Below are 9,840 nucleotides of genomic sequence, written 5' to 3' on the forward strand. Positions count from 1 at the left end.
CCTTCCTTCCTTCCTTCCTTCCTTCCTTCCTTCCTTCCTTCCTTCCTTCCTTCCTTCCTTCCTTCCTTCCTTCCTTCCTTCCTTCCTTCCTTCCTTCAGGAGGCGAAAGGGGGAGCTGGAGAGGGTTACTCGGGAGTAAATCTTCTGGAAGGGTACAACCGGAGCCCCTTCAGCCTCCAAGCGGACCGACTCTCTTCCTCGCTCCGCGCGAAAAAAAAGAAATGTTCTTAAAACCACTATCACCGCCCTCAACAATCCCAATACGGACTGGGGGGAAGTGAGAAAGAAGGAAGGAAGGAAGGAAGGAAGGAAGGAAGGAAGGAAGGAAGGAAGGAAGGAAGGAAGGAACAAGAGAACAGGGAAGGAAGGAGGAAAGAAAGAATAAAGGAAGGAAAGAAAGGATGAAGAAATGAAAGAATGAAGGAAGAAATAAAGGAAGGAAGTAGGCAGGAAGGGAAGGAAGGGAGGAAGGGAGGAAGGAAAACAAGAGAACAGGGAGGGGGGAATAAAGGAAGGTAGGAAAGGATGAAGGAATGAAGGAAGAAAGGAAGAAAGGAACGAAGGTATGAAGGAAGGAAGGAAGGAAGGAACGAAGGAAGGAAAACATGAGAACAGGGAGGGAGTGTGTAAAGAAAGAATAAAGAAAAGAAGGAAAGAATGAAAGAAGAAATGGAAGGAGGGAACGAACGAACGAACATATGAAGGAAGGAAGGAACAAAGGAAGGAAAACAAGAGAACAATGAGGGAGGAGGGAAAGAAAGAATAAAGGAAGGTAGGAAAAATGAAAAAGGAAGGAAGGAAACAGGGAGGGAGGAAAGAAAGAATAAAGGAAGGTAGAAAAGAATAAAGAGAAGGAAGGAAGGAAGGAAGGAAGGAAGGAGGGAGGGAGGGAAGGAAGGAAGGAAGGAAGGAAGGAAGGAAGGAAGGAAGGAGGGGAAACAAGAGAACAGTTAATAGGAGTAAAGGGCCGTCGAAGGCAAACGGGGTTTTCGAAATCTGCCGATTCTCTCGGGCGCCTCTCGTGAAAAAAGCTCCAAAAAGAGCGGGCGAGGGCGCTTAGAAACTTCTTTTGGGCTACATTCTGGGCTACAGTGAGGACTAGAAGCTTGAAACGTAAGAGGCAGGCAAACCTCTAACCAACGAAGGGGGGGAAAATAAGCTAACCTAAAGGCATAAACATTTACTTTTGAGAAAGGAGGAAGGCGGCTCCGGAGACTCGGTCGTCGTCGGGGTATCTTTTCGGAGCGTGACGCTGGACTGATGTGTCGTGTGAACGGATCCCTGCATCTGTCCACCCAAACACGCGCGTAACCCGAGCGGTTCCGGACCAAAGGAGCTCCCTGCAGGGGACGTTTTGGATAAACGCTACTTGAGGGAGGATTTAATGTTCCAAGTGGCAACCCGCGGGTCGTGTGAACGCAACCAGAGTAGGCTCGCTGTGTCACAATCGGCAGAGGCCGTTCACACAGGTTTTAGGAGCGGAGAGATGGGGCTCCCTTCGGGGCCGGCTTCCTGAGGGGGGAGGACGCCGAGGAATTTGGGTGGTTGCGTCTCAGATGGGGTTCAATCTTCAAAGGTGGAAAATTCCAACTAAACATGTGTCTGGGTTCCCCCCGCCCCCGGATCGGAATCCCTGCCGCAAATCGTTTTTTTATTTAAGCAGATCTTTCGCAAAATGTTTAGTGTCTGTCTGTCTGTGTCGTCTGTCTCGTCTCTGTCTGTCTGTCACTCTCTCTCCATCTCTCCATCTCTCTCTTTCTCTCTCTCTCTCTAACTAACTGTCTGTCTGTGTCTGATCTATTTATCTATCCATCCATCCATCCATCCATCCATCCCCCCTCTCTCTATCCATCTATCTATCCTTCCATGTCTATCTAGCTATTTATCCATCCATATCTATCCATCTATCCATCTCTATTAAATATCTATCTATCTATCTATCTATCTATCTATCTATCTATCTATTATCTATCTATCCATCCACATCCATCTATCCACACCCATCCACATCCATCCATATCTATCTATCTATCTATCTATCTATCTATCTATCTATCTATCTATCTATCTATCTATCTATCCTTTCATGTCTATCTATCCATCCATCTATCCATCTCTATCTATCTATCTATCTATCTATCTATCTATCTATCTATCTATCTATTTATCTAATATCTATATATCCATCCACATCCATCCATCCACATCCATCCATATCTATCTATCTATCTATCTATCCATCCATCCATCCATCCATCCATCCACATCTATCCATCCATATCTCTATCTATCTATCTATCTATCTATCTATCTATCTATCTATCTATATCTATCTTTATCTATCTTTATCTATCTATCTATCTATCTTTATCTATCTTTATCTATCTATCTATCTATCTATCTATCCATCCATCCATCCATCCATCCATCCCAATCTACAATATTGAAATGAGAGAGAGAGAGAGAAGAGTAAGAAAAAGGATTAATGAAAAGAAAATTAAAGGGGGGGGGGAATCTCTATAAGTATTGAAAGTTTAATAATAATAACAGCAGCAACACCTAGAATGTTGGCAGCAACCCGTATCGAGCATCAGCGCCAGTCAATGATATTTGTGATACATTTTTTAATGTTCGGTTGACCGAGTTTCATGTTTAATGAATAAAAGTTAAATAATGACAATGACAATAAGAACAACAAGAACAATAATAATGGAAAATATCGACTGCAAACTTCTAAACGCCCGTTTTAAACCCAGCAGAGAGTCAAAAGAAGAGAGAAGAAGGGAGGCGGCGGTGGTCCCGGTAACACGGGGGGGGGGGGAGTCTGTTTGAACAAAAAGTGTGTTGCCTCTTAGGTGGAGGGGAGAAAAACCACCAATCCTAGGTTTAAAATCCTCGCTGCTTCCTTGCCTGAATCCATCGGGATTCCTTTTCAAAGCGTTGACGTGATCCCAGGTTTGCATTGCAAGACCAGCTGCAGAATCCAAACTGGTCGACGCGTGTACCAAAGAACGTGCAGGTGCCAGGCTTGCGGGCAGGACGGAGCTCCATCCAGAGGCCGAGAGCAGCCCGGTGCGCACCCCCACCCCCAAGACTACGCAAACGTCTGGCGGAGGTTGTCTGGCTAGGCGACCTTGGTCTTGGTAACCGGCAGAGAGTCTTTCGGGGGAAGGAAGGAAGGAAGGAAGGAAGGAAGGAAGGAAGGAAGGAAGGAAGGAAGGAAGGAAGGAAGGAAGGAAGGAAGGAAGGAAGGAAGGAAGGAAGGAAGGAAGGAAGGAAGGAGAAAAAATTAAGAAGACGAGAAGAAGGAAAGAGAGACGAAGAAAGGGAGGAAAGAAGGGAGGTAGGGAGGAAGTAAGAAATGAGGAAAGAGGGAGGGAGGAGAAGGGAGAAATACTAGAGAAGAGAAAGGGAAAAGAGGAAAGAAAGAAAGGAAGGAAGAAGGAAGGAGCAGGAGTGAGTGAGAAAGAAAGAAAGAAAGAAAGAAAGAAAGAAAGAAAGAAGACAGGAAGAAGGAAAGAGAGGAGAAGAAAGGGAGGAAAGAAGGGAGGTAGAGAGGAAGTAAGAAATGAGGAGGGAGGGAGGAGAAATACTAGAGGAGAGAAAGGGAAAGGAGAAAGAAAGAATGAAGGAAGGAAGGAAGGAGGGAGGGAGGGAGGGAGGGAGAAGGGAGAAATACTAGGGAAGAGAAAGGGAAAGGAGAAGAAAGGAAGGAAGGAAGGAAGGAAGGAAGGAAGGAAGGAGAAAAAAATTAAGAAGACGAGAAGAAGGAAAGAGAGACGAAGAAAGGGAGGAAAGAAGGGAGGTAGGGAGGAAGTAAGAAATGAGGAAAGAGGGAGGGAGGAGAAGGGAGAAATACTAGAGAAGAGAAAGGGAAAAGAGGAAAGAAAGAAAGGAAGGAAGAAGGAAGGAGCAGGAGTGAGTGGGAGAAAGAAAGAAAGAAAGAAAGAAAGAAAGAAAGAAGACAGGAAGAAGGAAAGAGAGGAGAAGAAAGGGAGGAAAGAAGGGAGGTAGAGAGGAAGTAAGAAATGAGGAGGGAGGGAGGAATAATACTAGAGAAGAGAAAGGGAAAGGAGAAAGAAAGAAAGAAAGAAAGAAAGAAAGAAAGAAAGAAAGAAAGAAAGAAAGAAAGAAAGAAAGAAAGAAAAGTCGGTAGCATTTACATCTTCTAACTCAATGATGGTGAACCTTTTGTGCACTGAGTGTGCCCAAACCAGAATGCATTTGCATGGGCATACTGGCCAGCTGGTCTTTGGGTTTCTGGGACATGCCACCCAGCTAGCCTTCATGAGTTCTTCAGAGCACTGGAAACCCAGAGGAGAGAAAGGGAAAGGAGAAAGAAAGAATGAAGGAAGGAAGGAAGGAGGGAGGGAGGGAGGGAGGGAGGGAGAAGGGAGAAATACTAGGGAAGAGAAAGGGAAAGGAGAAGAAAGGAAGGAAGGAAGGAGAAAGGAGAAATACTAGAGAAGAGAAAGGGAAAGGACAAAGAAAAAAAGAAGGAAGGAAGTGTTAGATACTTGCTCTAACTGCAGTGGTTTCCACCCAGGTCCTCTGTTCCGGCGGGAACAGAGGTTTAATCCTATTGGTCGAAGGGTCTGACAGCTCCCTATAAAAGGGCTGCTGTCAGACTCAACTTTCGCTGGATTGTTCTCACTTGTTGCACTTAATAAAGAGCTGTTGTTACCGTTGAGCCTGTGTGTGCCTATCCATTACCCAAACTAACAGGAAGAATGAAGGAAGGAAGGAAAACAAGAGAACAGAGGAAGGGATGGATGGACGGACGGAGGAAGGAAGGAAGGAAGGAAGGAGAAGGGAGAAATACTAGAGAAGAGAAAGGGAAAGGACAAAGAAGGAAGGAAGGAAAACAAGAGAACAGAAGAAGAGACGGACAGACGGAGGAAGGAAGGAGGAAGGAAAGGCTGCATGGAGTTGGGCTGCTTAAACCATCAAGAGGTTTATATATATTTCTAGTTCAATAGCAACCCCCAAGTAAATAATAATCATCTGTTTTATTTACACACACACACACGTGTGTGTGCATATTCCCTCCCACGTACGCATTTTGTCCCTCTCTCTCTCTCTCCTACCGGCGCAGACGTGTGAATGCGCGTGCCGCGCCCGTCCTCCAAAGCCCCGCTTCGGCCGCCTGCCGCTGCCTCTTTCCTCCTTACCTTCCCTGGTCCCGGGTCAGCAGCTCCCCTCGACCTTCCCGGCCCCTCCGAAGGGGCGGCATTCGGAGCAAGACAGGGAAGGGAAGAGACGCCAGCGTTTCTTTCTCCGGCCGGGCTCTTCCCCAGCCGCCAATCAGACCATGGCTCCAACAACCCCCCCCCCAAAAAAAACCTGGTCCTCTTTCTGGGTGGGGCGGGCCTTTTATTCCCCCCTCCCTTTTTTTAAATGTCCCCCCTCCCTCCCTCTGGAAAGTGAATTGCAGCCCACCGACTCACTCCCACCGTCACGTGGTTGCAGAAATTGGGAACAGAAGCCGAGCGGAAAGGGGAGAAAGTGGGTGGATAAACCGAGTTCAGGACCAGTTCTCCGCCTCCCACCCTTTTAAAAAATCTACCTACCTACCTATCTCTCTCTCCCTCTCTCCCTCCCTCTCTCTCTCTCATCTCCCTCTCTCTCTCTCTCTCTCTCTCTCTCTATCTATCTATCTATCTCTATCTCTATATCTATCTTCTATCTTTATCTCTCTCTCTATCTTTCTATATATCTATATCTATATCTATCTATCTATCTATCTATCTATCTATCTATCATCTTTATCTATGTATCTATATCTATCTATCTATCTCTATCTATCTTTATCTATCTATTTATTCTATCTATCTATCTATCTATCTATCTATCTATCTATCTATAGCTATCTATATCTATATCTATCTATCTTATTTATGTATCTATATCTATCTATCTATCTATCTATCTATCTATCTATCTATCTATCTATCTTTTATCTCTCTCTCTCTTATCTCTCTATATCTATCTCTATCTATCTCTATCTATCTCTATCTATCTATCTATCCATCTATTTATCTATCTTTTATCTCTCTCTCTTATCTATCTATATCTATCTATCTACCTATCTACCTACCTACCTACCTACCTACCTACCTACCTACCTACCTATCTATCTATCTATCTATCTATCTATCTATCTATGAGGGTGGGTGTATGTGTGTGTGTGTTTCTGTCTGTCTGTTCCAGCATAACTCTGGAACGCCTGGAACAAATTCAACCAAACTTTTACACAAATAACTTCCCCTCTGGAGAAAAATATTGTGAGGGTAAGACCCCACCCCCGCCGGTGTGTGTGTTCTATTAAGATACAGCCTGTTGTGCCTTAAAATGGCTTCTACTGTACAACACAGTGGAGTTGCCATGGTAATAGTACTCCACAAGGGGGCTCCTTCTGGTAAGGGGGAAAATCCAACATTAGAAATTACATTTGGTCGGGACATTTTCCCCCTATAAATAAATACCCTGGCAAAGCTATCGGCTAATTTGTTATATAATTCAAAAGGAGGAGGAGGAGGAGGAGGAGGAGGAGGAGGAGGAGGAGGAGGAGGAGGAGGAGAAGTGAACCGGTAGGAACCCACCACTGACTCTAAGATAGGAATATCAGATCCAGAGCAATCTTCCAAAATGCAGAACTGAATTAGAATAGAGCTGAAAGGGACCTTGGAGGTCATCTAGTCCAGCCCCCTGCTCAAGCAGGAAACACTATACCATTTCAAGCTAGTGCCAGTCCAGTCTCTACTTAAAAACCTCCATTGATGTAGCAGCACCCTCAAGTTCTGGAGGCAAGTTGTTCCAGTGGTGAATTGTCCTCCTGTTAGGAAGTTTCTCCTTAGATCCAGGTTGCTTCTCTCCTTGATTGATTTCCATTCATTGTTTCTGGTCCTGCCTTCAGGTGCTTTGGAGGATTTGAACCCCCCCCCTTCTTCTTTGGGGCAGCCCCTCAAATACTGGAAGACTGCTATCATGTCCCCCCCTAATCCTTCTTTTCATTAAACTAGACATACCTAATTCAGGGGTGGGTTGTTGTTGGCATTACCACTGGTTTGGCAGGCAAAAAAGTTGTTTCCATTCAAATGTTTCCACTGAACCAGAATGCAATGTTTCTCAGCCTTGGTAACTTTAAGATGGGTGGACTTCAACTCCCAGAATTCCCCAGCCAGCCGGCTGGGGAATTCTGGAAGTTGAAGTCCACCCATCTTAAAAGTTACTGAGAAACACTGCATACAGTGGAATTAACTTCCAAGGAAAATACGGCAAAACGTAAGCCAAATTCTCTGCTTTTGTCTTCTATCTGGCTACATATCTGTAGAGTTGGTTAGAGCTGGTTGCCTGCCCATGTTTAGGTAAAGGTTCCCCTCGCACATATGTGCCAGTCGTTCCCGACTCTAGGGGGCGATGCTCATCTCCGTTTCAAAGCCGAAGAGCCAGCGCTGTCCGAAGACGTCTCCGTGGTCATGTGGCCGGCATGACTCAACATCGAAGGTGCCCGGAACGCTGTTCCCTTCCCACCAAAGGTGGTCCCTATTTTTTTACTTGCATTTTTTACGTGCTTTCGAACTGCTAGGTTGGCAGAAGCTGGGACAAGTCATGGGAGCTCCCTCCGTTACGCAGCGCAAGGGATTCGAACCGCCAAACTGCCGACCTTTCTGATCGACAAGCTCAGCGTCTTAGCCATTGAGCCACTGCGTCCCTCATGTTTAGTGCATCCTCATTGTTATTTCTGTCCCGGGGATTTGCATCATCGCACTGACCTAGGCTCATCTATCCGATTGGGTGAAGCAGCCTCTTACTTCCAGCCAAACCAAGGCTGCAGTTTGACTTGAATTTTCCAGGTTAAATAAAGTCAATCACTCGATAGGGGGAATCCAGGTATAACATAGTCACACATAACATGTGTGAATGCAGCATTTTGCGTTGAAACAAATACCCCAGTGCAGGTGAGACCATGCCAGTATCTTAATTCTTCCCACTTCCCAGAAATAAAGAGGCTGTTTTTGTAACCATCCCTGGGATTTTCCAGCTACAGGTAGTCCTCGGCTTACAATTGTTTGTTTAGTGACTCCCTTCCAGCCCCCCACACCTCCAGTCAGACTGGTCTAATGGGGAAGGTAGACGAGGAGTAGTTAGGCCCAGATTCAAGCTCCCCTCTACCTCTGGAGTAAATAGCAATAGCATTTAGACTTATATACTGCTTTACAGTGCTTTACAGCCCTCTTTAAGTGGTGTTGGGAGAAATATCCTTCTGGGTTCAGTTCCAAGTGGGGAGAAAAGACCTTCTGGAAACATGGAGGCTGCTTGGAAAGATGGTTTAATGATGGACAGGACCACATGGCTTGAGGTCACATACTTCCAGATGTTGGGTGAAGAAGAAGAGAGAAAGAAGGGCTGAAAGTTCCTGCCTTTATACTCTCTGTTCGGCCCCACTTCCCTGTTTCCTGTTCCTGTGCAAGAAATGTATTCTGATTAGTTGTCAGACTCCCAGAGGTGGAGGGGTGTTAGCTAACATTGTAGGTTGTGTGCCTTTTTGAGTCCCAAGCTTGGTTGAGCATTGCTTCTTCCCAGGTGCCCTGTGGTGAGATGGGTAGAGGGCTAATGCAATACAATACAATAGTAGAGTTGGAAGGGACCTTGGAGGTCTTCTAGTCCAACCCCCTGCCTAGGCAGGAAACCCTATACCGTTCCAGACAAATGGCTATCCAACATCTTCTTAAAGACTTCCAGTGTTGGGGCATTCACAACTTCTGGAGGCAACTTCTGTTCCACTGATTAATTGTTCTGGGGTAGTTTTTTGGGGTAGTTTTTAATGTTGCTTTAATTTTAATTATTATTGTACAGTTTGTATGTCGCCTCCTCTATCTATATGTATTTATATTGTGTTTTTATTATGACTGTACACCGCCCCGAGTCCCTTCGGGGAGAGGGTGCGGTTTATAAATTAAATAAAAGTAAAGTAAAGTAAAGTTCTAACTGTCAGGAAATTTCCCCTCAGTTCTAAGTTGCTTCTCTCCTTGATTAGTTTCCACCCATTGCTTCTTGTTCTACCCTCAGGTGCTTTGAAGAATAGTTTGACTCCCTCTTCTTTGTGGCAACCCCTGAGATATTGGAAGACTGCTATTATGTCTCCCCTAGTCCTTCTTTCTCTTAAGCTAAACATACCCAGTTCCTGCAACCGTTCTTCATATGTTTTGGCCTCCAGTCCCCTAATCCTCTTTGTTGCTCTTCTCTGCACTCTTTCTAGAGTCTCCACATATTTTCTACATCGTGGTGACCAGAACTGAATGCCGTATTCCAAGTGTGGCCTCACCAAGGCCTTGTAAAGTGGTATTAACACTTCACGTGATCTTGATTCTATCCCTCTGTTTTATGCAGCCTAGAACTGTGTTGGCTTTTTTGGCAGCTGCTGCACACGGCTGGCTCCTATTAAATGGTTTTCCACTAGGACTCCAAGATCCCTTTCACAGTTACTACTACTGAGCAAGGTATCACCTATACTGTACCTGTGCATTCCGTTTTTCTTGCCTAAATGTAGAACCTTACTCTTATGTAATACTATCATGCCTCAATCCCATCACCCTGGAGCTGAAGGGGGGATCCTTGTTATGTAGAATAGACTCCCTCAGGCATTTCAAGGTGGTTTTAATGGTGGGTAGGATCACATGCCTTGAAGTTCTTGGGCAAAGAGAAAAAAAAGGGAAGAGATGCTGAGAGTGTCTGAGTTTTATGCCGTCTCTGGGCTTTTGAATTTGAGCTTGTATTTTGATTGGTTGTCAGACTCCCATGGGGCCATGCAGGGGCAACTCTGTAGGCTGTCCTGAG

At 45.3% G+C, this 9,840-nt stretch overlaps 1 protein-coding gene across 1 annotated transcript in view; it reads right to left on the minus strand.

Annotated features, from left to right (window-relative positions):
• TBX4 (T-box transcription factor 4) overlaps positions 1–5,192 on the minus strand; it is a 98,960-nt gene extending 93,768 nt beyond the window's left edge. Inside the window, exon 1 of the mRNA XM_081945437.1 lies at positions 5,172–5,192. The gene's annotated coding sequence lies outside the window, so the exon portion shown is untranslated. The remainder of the gene's footprint in view (positions 1–5,171) is intronic.
• Between the last annotated feature and the right edge of the window lie 4,648 nt (positions 5,193–9,840).

This window comes from Natrix helvetica (genome assembly GCF_964273705.1).
Source record: "Natrix helvetica genome assembly, chromosome: 2".
Taxonomy (NCBI): domain Eukaryota; kingdom Metazoa; phylum Chordata; class Lepidosauria; order Squamata; family Natricidae; genus Natrix; species Natrix helvetica.